This window comes from Pseudorca crassidens, chromosome 1 (genome assembly GCF_039906515.1).
Source record: "Pseudorca crassidens isolate mPseCra1 chromosome 1, mPseCra1.hap1, whole genome shotgun sequence".
NCBI lineage: Eukaryota > Metazoa > Chordata > Mammalia > Artiodactyla > Delphinidae > Pseudorca > Pseudorca crassidens.
The window spans coordinates 73973895-73993895 of record NC_090296.1 but is presented as its reverse complement, the minus strand read 5'-3'; the positions used below and the strand labels follow the sequence as shown (position 1 = coordinate 73993895).

The 20001-nt window shown below is 43.2% G+C and overlaps 1 long non-coding RNA gene across 2 annotated transcripts; it reads right to left on the bottom strand.

Moving 5' to 3' along the window:
* Positions 1-168: 168 nt before the first annotated feature.
* LOC137225329 (uncharacterized) lies at positions 169-19808 on the bottom strand. Of its 2 annotated transcripts, XR_010943785.1 has the most exons (5): positions 19154-19808; positions 1989-2139; positions 1123-1203; positions 591-732; positions 169-286 (listed from the first exon to the last, which is right to left on the bottom strand). It is a non-coding gene; the product is annotated as an uncharacterized lncRNA (long non-coding RNA). The 2 variants fall into 2 exon arrangements; XR_010943780.1 differs by lacking the exon at positions 169-286 and having other exon boundaries at positions 479-732.
* Between the last annotated feature and the right edge of the window lie 193 nt (positions 19809-20001).

The following is a 20001-nucleotide window of genomic DNA, read 5'->3' as shown; positions in this document are numbered from 1 at the left end:
CACTGTGTCCAGAGGGAGATGCTGAGGGTATTCAGAAGACAGGGTTGCAGCAGGTCCTCTGTCCAGTGGGTGGGGTTGGAGCAGCTCTGGGGCAGGACCTCATCCAGGGGTTGGGCGGCGTAATGGATGTGCTGACCTTGGCATGCAGCTCTGAGTCCAATAGGACGTTGGGGGGCTTGAGATCCCGGTGTAGAAGCATGGGGTTCTGGCTGTGCAGGTAGCACATCCCGAGCACCAGGTCCTGCAGCAGGCGGCAGAGGAGCGGCCCTGGCCTCGGGCACTGGGGCTGTAGCAGCACCGCCAGGGAACGTTCTCCATGAATTGAGTCACCAGAGCCGGCCCAGACACGTACTCCCACTCCAGTTTCTTTGTGACCCCCAGCAGGGGCAGCACATTATTGTTACACAGGCTTGCCATGGCCTTCACCTCCCGGGATATCGCAGGCCGGCACTCTGGCGCGGGTTGGAGCCGAGCTCCCTCCTGGGAAGATCCTTCCCTTCCGCACTCAGGCCCTGCCACGCAGAGGCCCCTCCTCCTCCGCCCAGCTTCCCAGACCAGACACCCGCCCCCAAGCGGCTCGGGGCACTCACGAGTTCACGATCTTCACCGCCACTTCCAAACCCCCAAGTCCTGTGCTGTGCCCGGAAGACAGCGCCAAATCCGCCTTTGCCCATGAACTCGGGGTTCTCCACTTCCTCGATGGGCACCAGCGGGGCTGAGGTACCGCTGTGCCTGAGAGAGGGGGCCTCATCACCCGCCGGCCAGGGCCCCAAGGCCGCGCGGCTCCCCACACCGCCCCACCCCCCAAGCCCCGTGACTCAGCTCGTGTTGGTCAGTTCAATCTCCAGCCTCACGCGTGAGCCCCACTGTGCCCTGGGGTTGGGGGCCGGGAGAGGGGTCAGTCTCCAGGCCACTGCACGGATTCCGCTTCCCGGGTTGCTTTCTCTACACTGCCTGGACCACTTCCTTCTTTGACGGAAGCCTCTGCAGTCCCACCCTCCGGGGCAGGTTGGGGGGAGGGGTGCCGGTGAGGTGCCGAAGGGAAGCTAGCGCTGTTCCTCGGGGGCCACGGCCAGGTTCATTGTCACTGGGTATGCAGGGCGCCACGGAAGGAGTCCTCACCTTCTAGGAACCCACAATCAACCGCCTTCTAAGCTGGCGTCTCTCCCTTCTCCCACCGGATTCCCAGCTCCACCGCCAAGCCTGGGATGGTGAGGACCGGGGGAGATGGTGCTGAGGAGGACATCATGGTCCTAAGCTTCCGCTCTCCCCCAGCTGCCTTAAGATCACAGCTAACACGTGTCTAAAGCTCACCGTATAGAAGGTACATAATATAGGTTAGCTTACGTAATTCTCACATCAACCCTAAGGAGATAGGTACTGCTTTTGTTACTTCTTTATAGGTGAGGAAGCGGAAGCACGGATAGTGTAAGTACCTGGCCCAAGCGTGTGTGGACCTGACCTCCAAGCCTGGCTCTGAACCATCAAGCTTTGCTATTTTCACATAGGCTTCAGCTGGTGGGGGAGGTGGCTGGGGTAGGTGTGAAGCAACCAACAGTCTGCATTCCTGCCCTTGGTAGTGATTTGTCTGCTGGCAAGACCAAGACCCACTCCCAGGGTGTTGTGGTCAGCTAGGCGAATTGGGCCAGCCAGAGTGTTGCTGTTATGTGGTGTATACTGCAGTGGAAACACCTCAGAGCCTCTCTGCCCTCTCCCCTTACGGCAAATCCTCCATGCAACTTCTCTGGTTAACAAATGTTCCTGGCAAGCATTTACTCTGGACAAGGGCCCTGGAGAACTCAGGAGCAAGTGGAGCCTTAAGGATTCAGGGCAGACAGAAGGCATCCATATTTTACCTGCCCAAGGCCTGACCATGGCTGGAGGTTGTGGAATTAGATATAGCCAGCCTTAGGCACTCGGTTCTTTTTGGGGAGACCCAACCCTGTGGGTCATGGGTCATGGGCCAGGACTCACTGGAGGGTGCTCACCTTGGTGTGAAATTTCCGTTCTGTCCAGTGGTCCATGGGCCCTGCTAGTTGGAGCAAAAGTGGCCAGCAGTGAACTGTGGTTTCTTGAGCACTTGGAACTCCGGGATCCACATCATGAATGCTGGTGGAGTCAGTCCATGCTATTTTCAACCTGTTTAGGGAATTCTTAGACTGTAGTCTCTTTAAAAGCTGGTACATGGTAGGTACCCAATAAATATTTGTTGAATTGAAGTAATAAATGAACAACCAAAACTTCTGAGGCTTCCTTAAGATGCTGATCACCCCAGCTGGCACTCCATACTCATTGGGAGGAGAAAGGAGGTTGGGCTTCTTTATGGTTTAGGGTCTCTTGCCTGCACCTGCACAGCTGACAGAATCCATCTGAAGACTTTATTATGGTGATATGGTGGTATCTCACAAAATATAAAGGCAAGTTTGGCAGGTCCTCAAAAAAGTCTAGTTCAGGAGCTAAGAGCCATCAGAGAGGATAGCCATTCCTTTCATGATTCGTTCTGAGCTTGTGGGCCCAACACCTGGGCTCCACTTGAGGAGAGTAGTTAGAAAGGAGTTAGAAGTGTGTTTAAAAACCTTTTACAGCTGGATTTCCTTAGAATGACATAAGACCCTGAGAGTCAGGGGAAGCTACTGTAAAGCATAGGGTTGGGGATGGTGTCAGAGCCTATAATACCTTTTGACTCAAAATAAACCAAGCCCCTTTAAGAGAAGGAGGGGTAGGGAGAGGAGCCTAGAGTGAGTGCCTGAGAGGACCATCTGCTTTCTTCTTCTGGCAGGAGGGGACTGGCAATGGAGAGTTGAGTCCTGGATTTTGGAGCTCTGGCCTTTCTTGAGGCCTGGTACCCCTGACCCCAGTTGTCCCAGGCTTTTGGAGTCTATTTGGGTTCCCCTCATCCCTTCAGTTCTCTACTGCTGAGACCTATATTTATTAGTACAACAGGTGTTTATCATATATCAAAAGAAAAAAGCAGGTTATAAAACAATATATACCATATAATCACATTTTTGTTTGTTTTAAAAATTCTCTTCCAGTAGTATCACAGAGTTTGCAGAAGCCTCCCATGGCATAATACCTAAATGCTATATAAAGCACAACATATTTTAAAAGTAAATTAGGGACTTCCCTGGCGGCGCAGTGGTTAAAAATTTGCCTGCCAATGCAGGGGACACGGGTTCGAGCCCTGGTCCGGGAAGATCCCACATGCTGTGGAGCAACTAGCCCATGCACCACAACTACTGAGCCTGCATTCTAGAGCCCACGAGCTACAACTACTGAGCCCACGCACCACAACTACTGAAGCCCATGTGCCTAGAGCCTGTGCTCTGCAACAAGAGAAGCCACCGCAGCGAGAAGCCTGCGCACCGCAGCAAAGAGTAGCCCCTGCTCTCCGCAACTAGAGAAAGCCTGCGTGCAGCAATGGAGACCCAACGCAGCCAAAAATAAATAAATAAATTTATATTAAAAAAATTAAGTGGTCCCATATTATTAATGCCCCCTGAAATCCAACAGAAGCAAACGGAATTCTCCCTAGAGGAGAGCATTCTCAATCCAAGCCTCTAGATTAAATTTAGCCAAATATAAACTCACCAAAAAGTTACTAAATATGTAAGGATTCAAGTCACCACAAATGAGAATCAGCAGGAATAATAATCAACAGGTTTAAATCTTTAAGAGCTCCAGAGTTTGGAACAATCAGATGATGTATCTAAAGAAGCTATTGTGAAATGTTTAAAGAAATAAAAGATGGAATAGAAAACATAAGCAAGGAATAAGAGATTATAAAAAATGCCCAGGTTGATTTAGGAAAAAAATAGAATATCAAGAAATAAAAAACTGTATGTAAGAATTAAAATTAAAACTGCAATGCAGAAGATATAGCTGAAGAAAGTGTACTAAAAGATGGATCTGAAAAAATCCATCAAAATGCAGCAAAAGAGACAAAATGATAAAAAAGTTAAGAGTCAATGAATGAGGCGGTCTTACAGTCTCCAAACTGGCTTCTGCATGAGGAGAAGAGAAAGAAAACGGGGGCAAGGCAATATATGAGGAGCAAATGGCTGAAAATTTTCAAGAATTGATGAAAGACAAGAATTCACGAATATAGGAAGCAAAATTTATGCCAAGAAGGATAAATATAAAGAAATCCACACCTAGATACAACTCAGTGAAACTGTGGGACAATTAAGACCAACAATCTAAAGACTAGAGAGAAAACACAGATCATCTTCAAAGGAATACAACTAAACCTGTAGCACACTTCTCGACAGCCACAGTGGAAACCAGAAGACATTGGAATGATTCAAAGTGCTAAAATAAAGGGGGGAATCTATAAACATTTAAACATGGAGGCTAAACAATACGTTACTAAATAACCAAGAGATCGCTGAAGAAATCAAAGAGGAAATCAAAAAATACCTAGAGACAAATGACAATGAAAACACGATGATCCAAAACCTATGACGTGCAGCAAAAGCAATTCTAAGAGGGAAGTTTATAGCAATACAAGCCTACCTCAAGAAACAAGAAAAATCTCGAATAAACAATCTAACCTTACACCTAAAGGAACTCGAGAAAGAAGAACAAGCAAAACCCAAAGTTAGCAGAAGGAAAGAAATCATAATGATCAGTGCAGAAATAAATGAAATAGAAACAAAGAAAATAAGAGCAAAGATCAATAAAACTAAAAGCTGGTTCTTTGAGAAGATAAACAAAATTGATAAACCATTAGCCAAACTCATCAAGAAAAAGAGGGAGAGGACTCAACCAATAAAATTAGAAATGAAAAAGGAGAAGTTACAGACACCACAGAAATACAAAGCATCCTAAGAGACTACTACAAACAACTCTATGCCAAAAAAATGGACAACCTGGAAGAAATAGACAAATTCCTAGAAAGGTACAACCTTCCAAGACTGAACCAGGAAGAAATAGAAAATGTGAACAGACCAATCACAAGTAATGAAGTTGAAACTGTGATTTTAAATCTTCCAACAGGGGGCTTCCCTGGTGGCGCAGTGGTTGAGAGTCCGCCTGCTGATGCAGGGGACACGGGTTCGTGCCCCGGTCTGGGAAGATCCCATATGCCGTGGAGTGGCTGGGCCCGTGAGCCATGGCCTCTGAGCCTGCACGTCCGGAGCCTGTGCTCCGCAACGGGAGAGGCCACAACAGTGAGAGGCCCACGTACCACAAAAAAAAAAAAAAAAAAAAAGACAATATGGTACTGGCACAAAAACAGAAATGTAGATCAGTGGAACAGGATAGAAAGCCCAGAGATAAACTCACACACCTATGGTCAACTAATATATGACAAAGGAGGCAAGGATATACAAAGGAGAAAAGAGAGTCTCTTCAATAAGCGGTGCCGGGAAAACTGGACAGCCACATGTAAAAGAATGAAATTAGAACACTCCCTAATAGGGAGGGTGGGAGGGAGGGAGACGCAAGAGGGAAGAGATATGGGAATATATGTATATGTATAACTGACTCACTTTGTTATAAAGCAGAAACTAACACACCATTGTAAAGCAATTATACTCCAATAAAGATGTTAAAAATAAAAACACTCCCTAACAGCATACATAAAAATAAACTCAAAATGGATTAGAGACCTAAATATAAGACCAGACACTATAAAACTCTTAGAGGAAAACATAGGAAGAACACTCTTTGACGTAAATCACAGCAAGATCTTTTTTGATCCACCTCCTAGAGTAATGGAAATAAAAACAAAAATAAACAAATGGGACCTAATGAAACTTAAAAGCTTTTGCAAAGCAAAGGAAACTACAAACAAGACAAAAAGACAACCCTCAGAATGGGAGAAAATACTTGCAAACGAATCAACGGACAAAGGATTAATCTCCAAAATATATAAACAGCTCATGCAGCTCAATATTAAAAAAAAATCAACCCAATCAAAAAATAGGCAGAAGACCTAAATAGACATTTCTCCAAAGAAGACATACAGATGGCCAAAAATCACATGAAAAGCTGCTCAACGTCACTAATTATTAGAGAAATGCAAATCAAAACTACGATGAGGTATCACCTCACACCAGTTAGAATGGGCATCATCAGAAAATCTGCAAACAACAAATGCTGGAGAGGGTGTGGAGAAAAGGGAACCCTCTTGCACTGTAGGTGGGAATGTAAATTGATACAGCCACTATGGAGAACAGTATGGAGGTTCCTTAAAAACTAAAAATAGAATTACCATATGACCCAGCAATCCCACTCCTGGGCATATACCTAGAGCAAACCATAAATCAAAAAGACACATGCACCCCAATGTTCATTGCAGCACTATTTACAATAGCCAGGTCATGGAAGCAACCTAAACGCCCATCGACAGATGAATGGATAAAGAAGATGTGATACAGATATACAATGGAATATTACTCAGCCACAAAAAGGAATGAAACTGGGTCATTTGTAGAGACGTGGATGGATCTAGAGACTGTCATACAGGGCGAAGTAAGTTAGAAAGAGAAAAACAAATATCATATATTAACGCATATATGTGGAATCTACAAAAATGGTACAGATGAACCGGTTTGCAGGGCAGAAATTAAGACACAGATGTAGAGAACAAACGTATGGACACCAAGGGGGGAAAGTGGCGGGGGTGGTGGTGGTGTGGTGAACTGGGAGATTGGGATTGACATATATACACTAATATGTATAAAATGGATAACTAATAAGAACCTGCTGTATAAAAAAATAAATAAAATAAAATTCAAAAACAAAAAAAAAGAAGGTCATCACAAGTCTGTGAGGTCAGACCTATTGTCAAATTTTGTAGATGAAGAAATAAAAAGGCCTCACTTTTTTTTTTTTGGTCTGAATGTGAAAAACAAACATAAAATAAGAACCTTTATTACTGTGGCAGTGCAAGTCCTTCCCACTGGCCCAAGGTTCATCCTGCTTATCAGGGGAACCATTATCTCTTCTCCCAGCTGCTGAAAACCAAACCCTCCCCAGAGAGGGAAAGGGTACAACTATGGGCAAATTAACTGTTACTTTTGGGGAGTAACAAATTAACTGTTACTTTTGTCCATAAGTAACTGTTACTAATTAACTGTTACTTATGGGCAAATTAACTGCACTCAACTTAGAAAAGTCACAAAACAAACCCCAGGGTTTGAGCAGAGAAGAGTTATGGAGAAAATGTTCCACTTGGAAAGGAATCTGTGATACTGTGATTTATAACTTGAAATAGATAGGTGGTCTTTGACCCCATTCTTGGCACAGAGCTCCTAAAACACTTGGAATTTCCAGTGTTGAGAGAGGAAAAGAGGTCTTTTGCTACATTAATGAAGTGTCTTTTGGAAAGCCCTTAGGTAACATAGGGATGGGGGCTGGTGGCCAGAGGAACCAACCCTGTGATTAGAGGGTTGGAAGTTTCAATACCCCCTCCATACCCAAACTCTGAGGAGGAGAGAGGGATTGGTGGTTGAATCAGTCACCAATGGCAATGAGTTAATCAATCATGCCTATGTAATGAAGCCTCCATAAATCCCCCAAAGGATGAGTTTGGAGAGCTTCCAGGTTGGTGAACACATGGCGGGGAAAGTGGCACCTGGAGAGGGCATAGAAGCTCTGTGCCCCTTCCCATACACCTTGCCCTGTGTATCTCTTCCATCTGGCTGTTCCTGAGTCATATAAGTGCCTTTTCTAATAACCAGTAATGTAGTAAGCAAAATGTTTCTTTGAGGTCTGTGAGTTGCTCTAGCAAATTAATTGAATCCAAGGCAAGATTTGTTGGAAACTCCAATCTATTGCCTGTTGGCTAGAAACCCAGGTAATAACCTGGAGTTGAGACTACCGTCTGAAGTTGGTGGGGGGGGGCAGTCTTGTAGGACTGAGCCCTTAACCACCTGTGGGATCTGATGCGATCTCCAAGTAGACAGTGCCAGGACTGAGCTGAACTGTAGAACACCCTGCTGGTGTCCGAAAATTGCTTGGTGCTGTGGGACAACCCCGTAAAACACGCATTGGAACTGGGTCCGGTACCTTTAGGATCCCACCTGAAGTGGCCCCTGTTTCTCTCTGCTCTTGGATTCTTTTTTGGGGAGCCCTCTCCAGGGCCCAGGGCATGCTCTTCTCCTTTAGTGTTCCAAGCAGGTCAAAAGTCTCTTTTCACTTGTTTTTCCTTAGCAAAGTGGAGAGACTGATGCTTTCACAAAGAACCATACTGTCTAGGGACACCTGCCCCAGCAAACGGAATCCCTGTTTATCATCTGTTTCCTCACACAGCAGGTTTCCCAGGGGCGTCCCACTGTCAGAACCTAAGTTGCCTGTCTGCACACTCAAGACAAGGGAGACTGGAAAGGGTAACTTCTTTTTATTCTACCTTAGCATGAAGGGACTAAATAGATTTTGAGCAGCCATCAATGACAAGTGTCCACACACATACAACAACCATAAGGCACCTTCTACTATCAGTGTGGAGTCCTTCTCTCTTCACTTACTGTGTCTAGTTAATGTTGATGATCTAATTTCTGTGCTCTCCTAGCCCCTCTCATCCCGGTAAGGCAGTTTTCCCAGCTGGATGTCCTCCTCACTCCCTTCCCCTGCCTCTCTCTCTCTCTCTCTCTCTCTCTCTCTCTCTCTCTCTCTCTCTCTGTCTGTCTTTCTCTCTCTCTCTCTCTCTCTCATAGGGAGTTGACTATAGCCTAATGGTCAAAGGTCCAGGCTCTCAGATCAGGCTACCTGGGGTTCAATTGTGCCTCCGCAAGTTACTAGCTCTTTGACATTTACCAAGTTACTCAACTTCTCTGAGCTTCAGTTAATTATAGTACCTACAGGGCTGGGCTGCTGTGAGGATGAAATAAAATAATACAGCACATTTCCAGGCACATGTTATGTGCTTAATAAGTGATAGACATTAATACAATCAACATCATTGCATTTCCAATCTGAGGAACATTTCTAATTCACTATTGGTGGAGCAGAGAAAAATGATTTCACTGCTGCTCAGTGAAATAGCTAGCTTTTCCTTCTGGTAAATTCCCAGCCCCACCCTTTCCTCCCAGGGCTCCTTTAATGACTCACCCATCAGGTATTCTCACTCCTCTCTCCCAGACAAGTGTCCTGAGGGAGCGATTGAGGAAGTCAGTTGTGTCCCTGCCTGTGGTCTAGAGGAGTTCGGACTTGAATCCTGAGTCTCTAGCTTCTTGGCTGTAAGGTTGTCTAAGGTTGAGAAGGTCACATGCTTGACCCAAAGATGGGCTTTGGGCCTGAGGCAGCTGCTTTTGGTGTTCCCTGCCACACATTCTCAGGCCGCCTTCGATTTGAGCTGCCGCTGCGGTGGATGGCCCCACGATCCTGCCAGTGCCCCATCCAAGAGGCCTGTCTCTGTTTTTCTCCCTCAGTTGACAGAACTGCGGTGAGAGGAGAGGAGAGTTAATGCCTTGGGGGTGACCCTCACAGTGGAGGACATGGGTCAGTGCCCCAGCCTCCTTTCTTTCGAAGGGTCAATTCTGGGGTGTGTTCTACAGTTCTTCAGAGGGCCTCCGGCTAGACTGAGCTCCACAATAGTAGCTAGCTCAATAGGTACCTTCTGGGGGCATTTTCTCCTTCCCTGACTCACATCTTCTGCTCCGTCCCTCCTGACCCTTGGGACCACCCTCCAGGAAGTCTCAAGTTCTGGTCTCAGGCGCTATTTTCAGGGGAATACAATCCAAGCCCTCTGCCCTGTTTCCTCCTCATTGTTTATCCTCTGAATGTCTTTGTGACTAGGATCCCTCCCTGTCTGGAAAGAAAGAGGAAAGGAGGGGAAAAGAAGTGAACAGAAATGAATCTAACTCTCTCAGAGATGGGGAATCATGTATTTGGGCACCTATGGCTCTCTCATCTCTTATTTCATTCAAATTTTAGCAACAAACCTGTGAGGCAGACAATTATTAGTCCCATTTTATGGATGAAGAAACCGAGAGGCTCTGAGAGGTTAAGTAACCAGCCTGAGGTTATACAAAAACTTTGTGGCGCAGTGGGGTTTTAAACCCAGATCTATGCTCCTTCGGCTGCTTTCTTTTATGGGTGAAGGCCTTTGAAAGAATCTGGAACCAGGACTTTGAATCAATCAAGTAAGACTATCAGTTTTTTTTGTGCTACGCGGGCCTCTCACTGCTGTGGCCTCTCCCGTTGCGGAGCACAGGCTCCGGACGTGCAGGCTCAGCGGCCATGGCTCACGGGCCCAGCCGCTCTGCGGCATGTGGGATCCTCCCGGACCGGGGCACGAACCCGTGTCCCCTGCATCGGCAGGCGGACTCTCAACCACTGCGCCACCAGGGAAGCCCCATCAGCTTTTTTAAGATAAATATTTGAACAGTGTTATTGAAGTAGAGCTGACATTCAGTAAACTGCACATATTTAAGGTGTACAATGTGATGAGTTTTGACATATGCGTATGTCGGTGAAACCATCACTACAATTAAGGTAATGAACATACTTATCGCACCAGAAACTTCCTTGTGCGCCTTTTCAATCTCTCACTCTGCCTTTCTATGCTATTTCCCCTTTCCTGATAACCACTAATCTGCTTTCTGTCACTTTGGGATTGGTGGGCATTTTCTATTTTATATAAATGGAATCACATAGCATGTATTCTTTTTCGTCTGACCTCTTTCACTTAATGTGATTATCTTGAGATTCACCTAATTGTTGTGTGCATGAGTAGTTTATTCCTTTTTATTGCCAAGCAGTCCTCCATTGTACCACAATTTCTTCATCAGTTTGCCTGTTCATGGACAATAATTTTTGGCTATTACAAATGTACATGTCATGTACACGTCTTTGTATGGACCTATGTTTTCAATTCTCTTCAATAAATATCTAGGAGTGGAATGCTCTATCATATGATAGGTTTATATTTAACTTTTGAAGAAACTGTCAAACATTTTGCCAGCACGGTTGTACCATTTTACATTCCCACCAGCCACGGGTGAGTCTGAGCTCACACGGAACTATCCACCACAGAGGGTCCAACACAAGATGAACCCAAACAGACCTACACCAAGACATATTATAATAAAAATGGCAAGAGTTAAAGATAAAGAGTGGATTCTAAGGGCAGCAAGATAAAAACAAAGAGTTAATTACAAGGGAACCCCCATAAGGCTTTCAGCTGACTTCTCGACAGAAACACTGCAGGCCAGAAGGGAGGGGCAAAATATATTCAAAGTCTTGAAAAGGAAAAATCTGCAACCCAGAACACTCTATCCAGCATGATTATCATTTAGAACATGAGGAGAAATAAAGAATTCCTCAGACAAGCAAAAACTAAAAGAATACAACGATACTAAACCTCTCCTAAAAGAAATATTGAAAGGTCTTCTTTATATAGAAAAGAAGCAAGAAGATATAGGAAGGAGGAAATCATAATTGGAAAGTAAACCACTTAAATTAGCCAGTATACAGATTAAAAAGAAAAAAAAAACTATTTGTGCAACGAGGATCCCATGTGCTGCAACTAAGACCCGGCACAGCCAAATAAATAAATAAATATTTTTAGAAAAAGTAGAAGAAAAGAGAGAGAACCCAAATAAACAAAATAAGAAATGAAAAAGGAGAAATCTCAACTGATACCACAGAAATACAAAAAAAAAATACTATGAACAATTATATGCCAACAAATTTGACAACCTAGAAGAAATGGACAACTTTCTAGAAACATACGGCCCACCAAAACTGAATCAAGAAGAAACAGATAATTTGAATAGGCCAGCCACTAGAAGTGAAATAGAATCTGTAATTTAAAAATTCCCTATAAACAAAAGTCCAGGACCAGAATGGTTCACAGGCGAATTCCACCAAACATACAAAGAACTTATACTGATTCTTCTCAAACTCTTCCAAAAGATTGAAGAGGGAACACTCCCAAAGACATTCTATGAAGCCACCATCACACTGATACCAAAACCAGACAAAGATACTACCAAAAAAAAAAAAGAAAATTACAGGTCACTATCTTTGATGAATATAGATGCAAAAATCATCAACAAAATATTAGCAAATCGAACCCAACAACACATAAAAAAGATCATACAACACGACCAAGTGGGATTCATCCCAAGTTCACAAGGATGGTTCAACATATGCAAATCAATCAATGTAATACACCATATAAACAAAAGAAAAGTCAAAAACCACATGATCATCTCAATAGATGCAGAAAAAGCATTTGACAAAATTCAACATCGATTCATGATAAAAACTCTTACCGAAGTGGGTATAGAGGTAACATATCTCAACATAGTATAAGCCGTTTTCGACAAACCCACAGCCAATATAATAGTCAACAGTGAAAAGCTGAAAGCCTTCCCACTAAAATCTGGAACAAGACAAGGATGTCCACTCTCACCACTTCTATTCAACATAGTATTGGGGACTTCCCTGGTGGCGCAGTGGTTAAGAATCTGCCTGCCAATGCAGGAGACACAGGTTCGATCTCTGGTCTGGGAAGATCCCACATGCCGCAGAGCAACTAAGCCCGCGAGCCACAACTACTGAGCCCATGTGCCACAACTACTGGAGTCCATACGCCCGTGCCCTGCAATAAGAGAAGCCACCGCAATGAGAAGCCCGCGGACCGCAATGAGGAGTAGCCCTCTCTCGCTGCAACTGGAGAAAGCCCGCGCACAGCAACGAAGACCCAACGCAACCAAAAATAAAACAACCCCCCCAAAACACCCCCCCCAGAACCCCATAGTATTGGAAGTCCTAGCCACAGCAATCAGACAAAAATAAATAAATAAAATGTATCCAAATAGGAAGGGAAGAAGTAAAATTGTCATTATACACAGATGACATGATACTATATTTAGAAAACCCTAAGGACTCCACACAAAAACTACTAGATCTAATAGATGAATTCAGCAAAGTAGCAGGATGCAAGACTAACATTCAGAAATCGGTTGCATTTCTTTACACTAACAATGAAATATCAGAAAGGGAATGTATTTCCCACCTCTCATAGGACCTGATCCATGACCAAGTCTCATTTAACTTTTCCAACTCAGAAAATTGCTGTACTTAATATCTTTTGGGTGTCTATTATGTGCCAGGCACTGTAATTATGCATCATACACTTCTATCCAGCCATTAACCTTAAGTAGATACTAGTTCCCCCATTTTATACATGAGGAAATTGACACAAAGATTAAGGAGTTTTCCCAAAGACAACTCTGAAATGGTGAAACCTAAATCTAGCCCAGGTCTCTCAATCTGACTCCAAATCTGTGTTCTTCCCACTATACTATACTACCTCTCTCCTTCCTACTTGTCTGAGCAGACAGAAATTACTTTCCTTCCTATCTCTTCAACATTACTCCATATCTTCACCTAATTTTTTTAAAAATTAAAGTATTATTTACCATGTTGTGGCAATCTCTACTTATGGCAAAGTGACTCAGTTATACACACAGAGACATTCTTTTTTTTTTAATATTCTTTTCCATTATGGTTTATCCCAGGAGGTTGGATATAATTCCCTGTGCTATATAGTAGGACCTTGTTGTTTATCCATTCTAAATGTAATGGTTTGCATCTACCAACCCCAAATTCCCAGTCCATCCCTCTCCCTCCCCACCTCCCCCTTGGCAACCACAATTCTGATCTCTATGTCTGTGAGTCTATTTCTCTTTTGTAGATAGGTTTGTTTGTGCCACATTTTAGATTCCACATATAAGTGATATCATATGGTATTTGTCTTTCTCTTTCTGACTTACTTCACTTAGTATGATAATCTTTAGTTGCATCCATGTTGCTGTAAATGGCATTATTTCATTCTTTTTTATAGCTGAGTAGTATTCTATTGTATATATGTACCACATCTTCTTATCCATTCCTCTGTCAATGGACATTTAGGTTGTTTCCATGTTTTGGCTATTGTGAATAGTGCTGCTATGAACATAGGGGTGCATGTATCTTTTCAAATTAGAGTTTTGTCTAGATATATGCCCAGGAGTGGGAATGCTGGATCATATGGTAATTATACTTTTGCCTGATGGTTCAGAAGCATAGTTGTTGCTGAGACCTGAGAAAAAAGTATCCCTGGGTACAGAGTGAGGACTCCGAATAGTTGCTGTAGATGTCGCGGACAGCATTCCTAAAATAGGATAACCATGACTGTCATAAAGCTGCTTCTTTTTTTTTTAAAATAAATTTATTTATTTATTTTTGGCTATGCTGGGTCTTCATTGCCGCGCGCGGGCTTTCTCTAGTTGCGGTGAGCAGGGGCTACTCTTCGTTGTGGTGCTCGGGCTTCTCATTGTGGTGGCTTCTCTTGTTGCGGAGCACGGGCTCTAGGTGCGTGGGCTTCAGTAGTTGTGGCATGTGGGCTCAGTAGTTGTGACTTGCAGGCTCTAGAGCGCAGGATCAGTCGTTGTGGTGCACGGGCTTAGTTGCTCCGTCGTATGTGGGATCTTCCTGGACCAGGGCTCAAACCTGTGTCCCCTGCATTGGCAGGCGGATTCTTAACCATTGCACCACCAGGGAAGTCCCACTGCTTCTTTTTAAAAAATCTTTTTTAAATTTATTTTTTAAAATCTTTGGCTGCACTGTGCAGCATGCAGGATCTTAGCTCCCTGAACTGGGATTGAACCAGTGCCCCCTGCGTTGGGAGCACAGCACCTTAACCACTTGACTGCCAGGGAAGTCCCAAGCTGCTTCTTCTTAACTATGAAAAGAACTTGATTCATTCTGTGTAATATATAATGAGAATAATTACATGCTAAGTCAAGAATATCTTAATTAATTAATTTTTGGCTGTGTTGTGTCTTCGCTTCTGTGCGAGGGCTTTCTCTAGTTGCGGTGAGCGGGGGGGTCACTCTTCATTGTGGTGCGCGGGCCTCTCACTGCCGTGGCCTCTCTCGTTGTGGAGCACAGGCTCCAGATGCGCAGGCTCAGTAGTTGTGGCTCACGGGCCCAGTTGCTCCGCGGCATGTGGGATCTTCCCAGACCAGGGCTCGAACCCGTGTCCCCTGCATTGGCAGGCAGATTCTCAACCACTGCACCACCAGGGAAGCCCAAGAATATCTCATATTAGAGGAAATATGAGTAACTGAATTTTATGGATAATCCGTACATCCCATTTCTCTAGTTTGCAGAGGCTGCTAATTGACCCCAATAGTCTTTCTTCCCATCTTCTTTAGTGATAGAACCTGATATTTTCAGGTAAATATATGTCCACTTGGAATAAATACATTTCCCAGCCTCCCTTATACCTATATGTGGCCATGTGACTAAATTCTGGCCAATTGGAAGTAAATATAAATGGTGTTCAGAGGGAGTGGTGTGTATTCTTCTGCTCTTCGTTTTCCTGTTGGTTTAAAAGTGAATGTGATGGCTGTACCTTAAGCAGCCATCTTCCATGAAGTGGGATGCTAATGATGGTGGAGCAGCAAGATGGAACGAGTTGGGAGTCTCATAGTTGTGGTGTTGACATACTACACCTTGAATTTTTACCTGTAGAGCCTTTATATGAGAGAGAAATAAACTTCTGTCTTATTTAAGCCACTGATATTTCAGGTTTTTATGTCATACCCAGCCAAACCTAATTCTAACAGATGCACCTAGTTATTAAAACACTATCTCTTACCAACTCTTCGATCGGTCAACAAATATTTTCTATCAATCTCTGTATTCCAGAGCTTAGCATGGTGACGGCACATAATAGATGTTCAATAAATGTGAGAGATTAAATATACAAATGGACAATGGCCAGACCACATATAACAATAGAACTCTGACCTGTAATCTGTAGCAACTCCCCAGTCCATTATCTACAATAACCAGCCTAGGAAGCCAGCCTACTATATATGTCAGGCTTGCAGGAATTCAGACCACTATCTCTAGCAACCAGCCTTCGGAAGCCAAAAATAAAGTCCTGTAACCATCTTCTCCACACAGCTAGATCTTGATTAATAAGTGACAGCCTCCCTAAGTTTTGTTCCTGCTTCCAAATTAGGACCAACTAGAGAAAGCCACACAATGCATCTTTAACCAATCACATAGGAGGCCCTGCCTTCAGTTAGCCCACCTACAGCTTCCCCATACCAATAGCTTCCAATCAGGTCATACCCGAAGCCTTTCTTTTTTTCCACAATAAAGCTTCCCTACTCCTTTACCTGACTTTGAGTCTCTGCCAAAATGCAAGTGAGGCTGACTGACTCCCTTGCTGGAGGAAGCTCTGAACAAATAGCTTTTGCCTGTTCTCATTTGATTGGCTTTCATTAATTTCCACTAGTGTTTATTAAATATATGAAATGTAAAAAAAAAAGATTTTGGTAGATAAATAGACAGCCAAAGTTCCTTTCAGAGAATTTATACTCTAGTGCGGTACACAGACATTAAACAAGTGTTTACACGGTTATCTTATTACAGTTGGGAGATGTGTTATGGCCGCTATGAGAATGCTATGAGATTACAGCTGAGATCTAGAGATTAGTAGAAGTTAGGCAAGAAGGTTGTGTGTCAAGAGAGATCCAGGCAGGAGAAACAGTATCTGCAAAATCCTGGAAGTGGGAAGGACTTGGTACACACCAGGAACTGAAGATGTCCAGGACCGTGAAGAGACTGTGCCTCAGGTCCTCGTGTCTAGCTCCCCAGAACTACTACTGTCTAGCTCCTACATGCCCATCCTTCCTGAAGCCTGATTCCCCTTTTCTTTTAGTTCTGTGATCTCTCCTGTCAAAACGTTCCTCTTTTGCTTAAGTTATATAGAGCCAGTTTCTGTTGCTTCCAACCAGTCATCTCTTATTGATAGAATTGCTTTGCTACATCTCCTGAATTACCAGTTATTGTTAAACTCTTTTATTAGCATGTAGCGTTTCACGTTTACATCTTATCCCCCAGCTAGATAATATGTAGCTGGAAGGAACCACTAAGTTTTGGGGTGGTTGGTTACACAGCCTTTCCTCAGGCTTGAGGTCCAGGATCTAGGTGATGAGATCTGGGCCCTTATGCCTGAGCTTGGTGGCAAGATGGGATGAGACTTGAAGGTCTTATGGGGAGGGGATGAGTGTGGGAAGGATGTGGATTGTCATGACCAGACTGTGACAGATTTTATTTTCTAAAGATGACCATGTGTATGTGTTTATCCCATTCTACATGCTGTTCTTGCAATGTAACTGATATTTCTTCCACACAGAGTTGGGGTCTATGTTCTCACCCCTTGATTCTGGCCAGGGGCTTGTGACTTTCAAGACTAGGCCATGAAAACGATGGAGCTTCTACCTGGAGCTCTCTCTCAAAGTTGCCATTTTGTAAGGAATCCCAAGCCACAAAGAACAGTCATATGTATGTGGTACAGCCCATTGCTCTAGCTAGTCTCAGCCAACAGTCAATGTCAACAGCTAGACCTGTGACAATTCTAGCTCCTAGCCTTCAAGTCCCTCACCAGACATTGTGGAGCAGATAGGAGCCTTCCTCACTGCTGCATTTCTTACTCACAGAAACCATGAGAGATAATAAATGATCATTGTGGTCTGAAGTCACAAAGTTTTGGAAGTGATTTGTTATGCAGTAATAGAAACTATTACATTATGCAAAAACTTGAAGTTTTTGTGTTTAAAATTTTTCAGTGAAGGAGACATCTGCAAACTGTTATCTTCAACCCTGGAGAAACAAAGACATATTGCAATTTTTGGAATTTATTGTGAAATGGGATTTTTAATGAATTGTGCCAATCTTTTCCTTAGATTTTTTTCTAAATATATATATTGCTTTCTGTGGAGAAAATTTTTAAATTAATATCAATATTTAGTCATAAAAATGAATGACATACTGATGTGTATTACCAATGGATGAACTTTGAAAACATTATGCTAAGTGGAAGAAGCCAGACACAAAAGGTAACATTATGTGATTCTGTTTACATGAAATGTCCAGAATAAGCAAATCTAGAGACAGAAAGTGAATTAGTGGTTTCTAGGGAGAAAGGGAAGGGGAGAAAGGGGAGTGACTACTAACAGGTATGGCATTTCTTTTTGGGGTGATGAAAATATCCTGGAATTAGGTAGGGTGATAGTTGTACAACCTTGTGAATATACTAAAAAGGTAGGAGCTGTACACTGAGTTGTACACTTCAAAAGAGTGAATTTTATAGGATGCGGATTATATCTCAATAACAAATTAAGATTATTAAGAAGTTTCCTTTGATCAACCATAAGTGAGATAGATCAACAAATCTGGCTATACTGTCTATATGTGAAGATCAATTTTGACAAAGTCACTGACAAATTTGCAAAAATTAAGACCTGGAACAGAAATTGTAATGTTATAATTCATTTCTATGACAGACCAATATGTAAGTATATGTTTTTCCTTTGTATTTGAAATAAAAGTATATGAATATAATTGCATTATTAATCTGTTGCCTTTTCCTGTCTTTTACTGTTTTATCTATCTATCTATCTATCTATCTATCTATCTATCTATCTATCTATCTATCTATTTACTGGCCTTGTTAGACATATGAGCATAGGAAGTCAGTAAAAGAAAATTATTACTCTTTCCATTTCTTCTGGCTATTATTTTTCATATCATGATTAACACTGAAATTATTTTTTTGTTATAGAGAAGGGTTTAAAAATGATATGCTTCAGTTGTCAAATGTGTAAAGTATGCCGTTGGTGTTAGATACTGTTATTGAAAGTCTAAGAAAAAATCAAGGTCTAAACTGGAATGGCAATGAAGGGAATGCAAAGGAAAGAGATAGATAGATAGGTAGATAGATATAGATAGATACGTAGGTAAATAGATACTCTATGAATAAAACAGTTCTGTACAGTTAGGGGGCAAGGAAGAGGGAGATGTCAAGTACGAAATGTATCTCCAGCCTGATAATAACTGGCAATTCTTGGGAGTGTGGTTTATAAATATAGGTACCCAATGCCTAGAAATGCCTCTGAACATAGAGGTTCCTCAATACATATTTTTTGTTTGACTGAATGATCTTGTATAGCAGCGGTCCCCAACCTTTTTGGCGCCAGGGACCGGTTTCGTGTAAGAGAATTTTTCCACGGACGCGGTGGGCGGGGGGGCGGGGGTGATGGTTTCGGATGATTCAAGCGCATTACATTTATTGTGCCCTTTATTTCTATTATTATTACATTGTAATATATAATGAAATAATTATACAACTCACCGTAATGCTGACAGGAGGCGGAGCTCAGGCGGTAATGCGAGCGACGGGAAGCCGCTGTAAATACAGATGAAGCTATGCACGCTCACCTGCCGCTCACCTCCTGCTGTGCGGCCCGGTTCCTAACAAGCCGATGGCTGGTACTGGGAGGTTGGGGATCCCTGTCGTATAGGACACATTTTAATTGCTTCACTTACTCTCCATCCATCTTTTTACTCCAGCTATTACTGTGGCAACCAACTGCTTGTCCATGTCACCTGACAGTACCTACTCACAGGCACAGTTCCTACCTTTTTTGCCTTTTGCCCAGGGGCTTCTTTGCTGCAGCCTTGTGAGACACCTACCGTTTTCTGACCCTTGTGTAAAACTGGAAGAGTGAGGGAATTAACACACAAGGGGCAACTCTTGACAATTGGGGGTGAGGGCAAGTAGACAAATATCCCATCTCTTGAATCACATTCTGTATGGCTCCACAGAAGGTGCCCAGGGGGACAATGTTCCAGTTGCTCAGGGTGGTAACCAGCTCCACATCACACCCTTGGATGGCTTTCCTTCTTTCCCATTTCACTCTTTCCAGTCCCCCACTTTTGCCCCTTGTGATTGCTCTCCGCAATAAACTACCTGCATCTCATTCTTTTTTCAGGCTCTGATTTTTGGGGGAAAGCCCACCCTAAGACAGATTCCTACGTATAATGTGGTATAGTGGAATTAGTACTGGACAAGGACCCAGGAAACCTGTGTTGCAGACCTAGCTCTGTCACTAACCTCAAATAAAGAGATGGACACTTTTATTACTATTTTCAGATGCACATGTATTGACAGGAAAAGCTCTCCAAGCCATTTGTTAACTG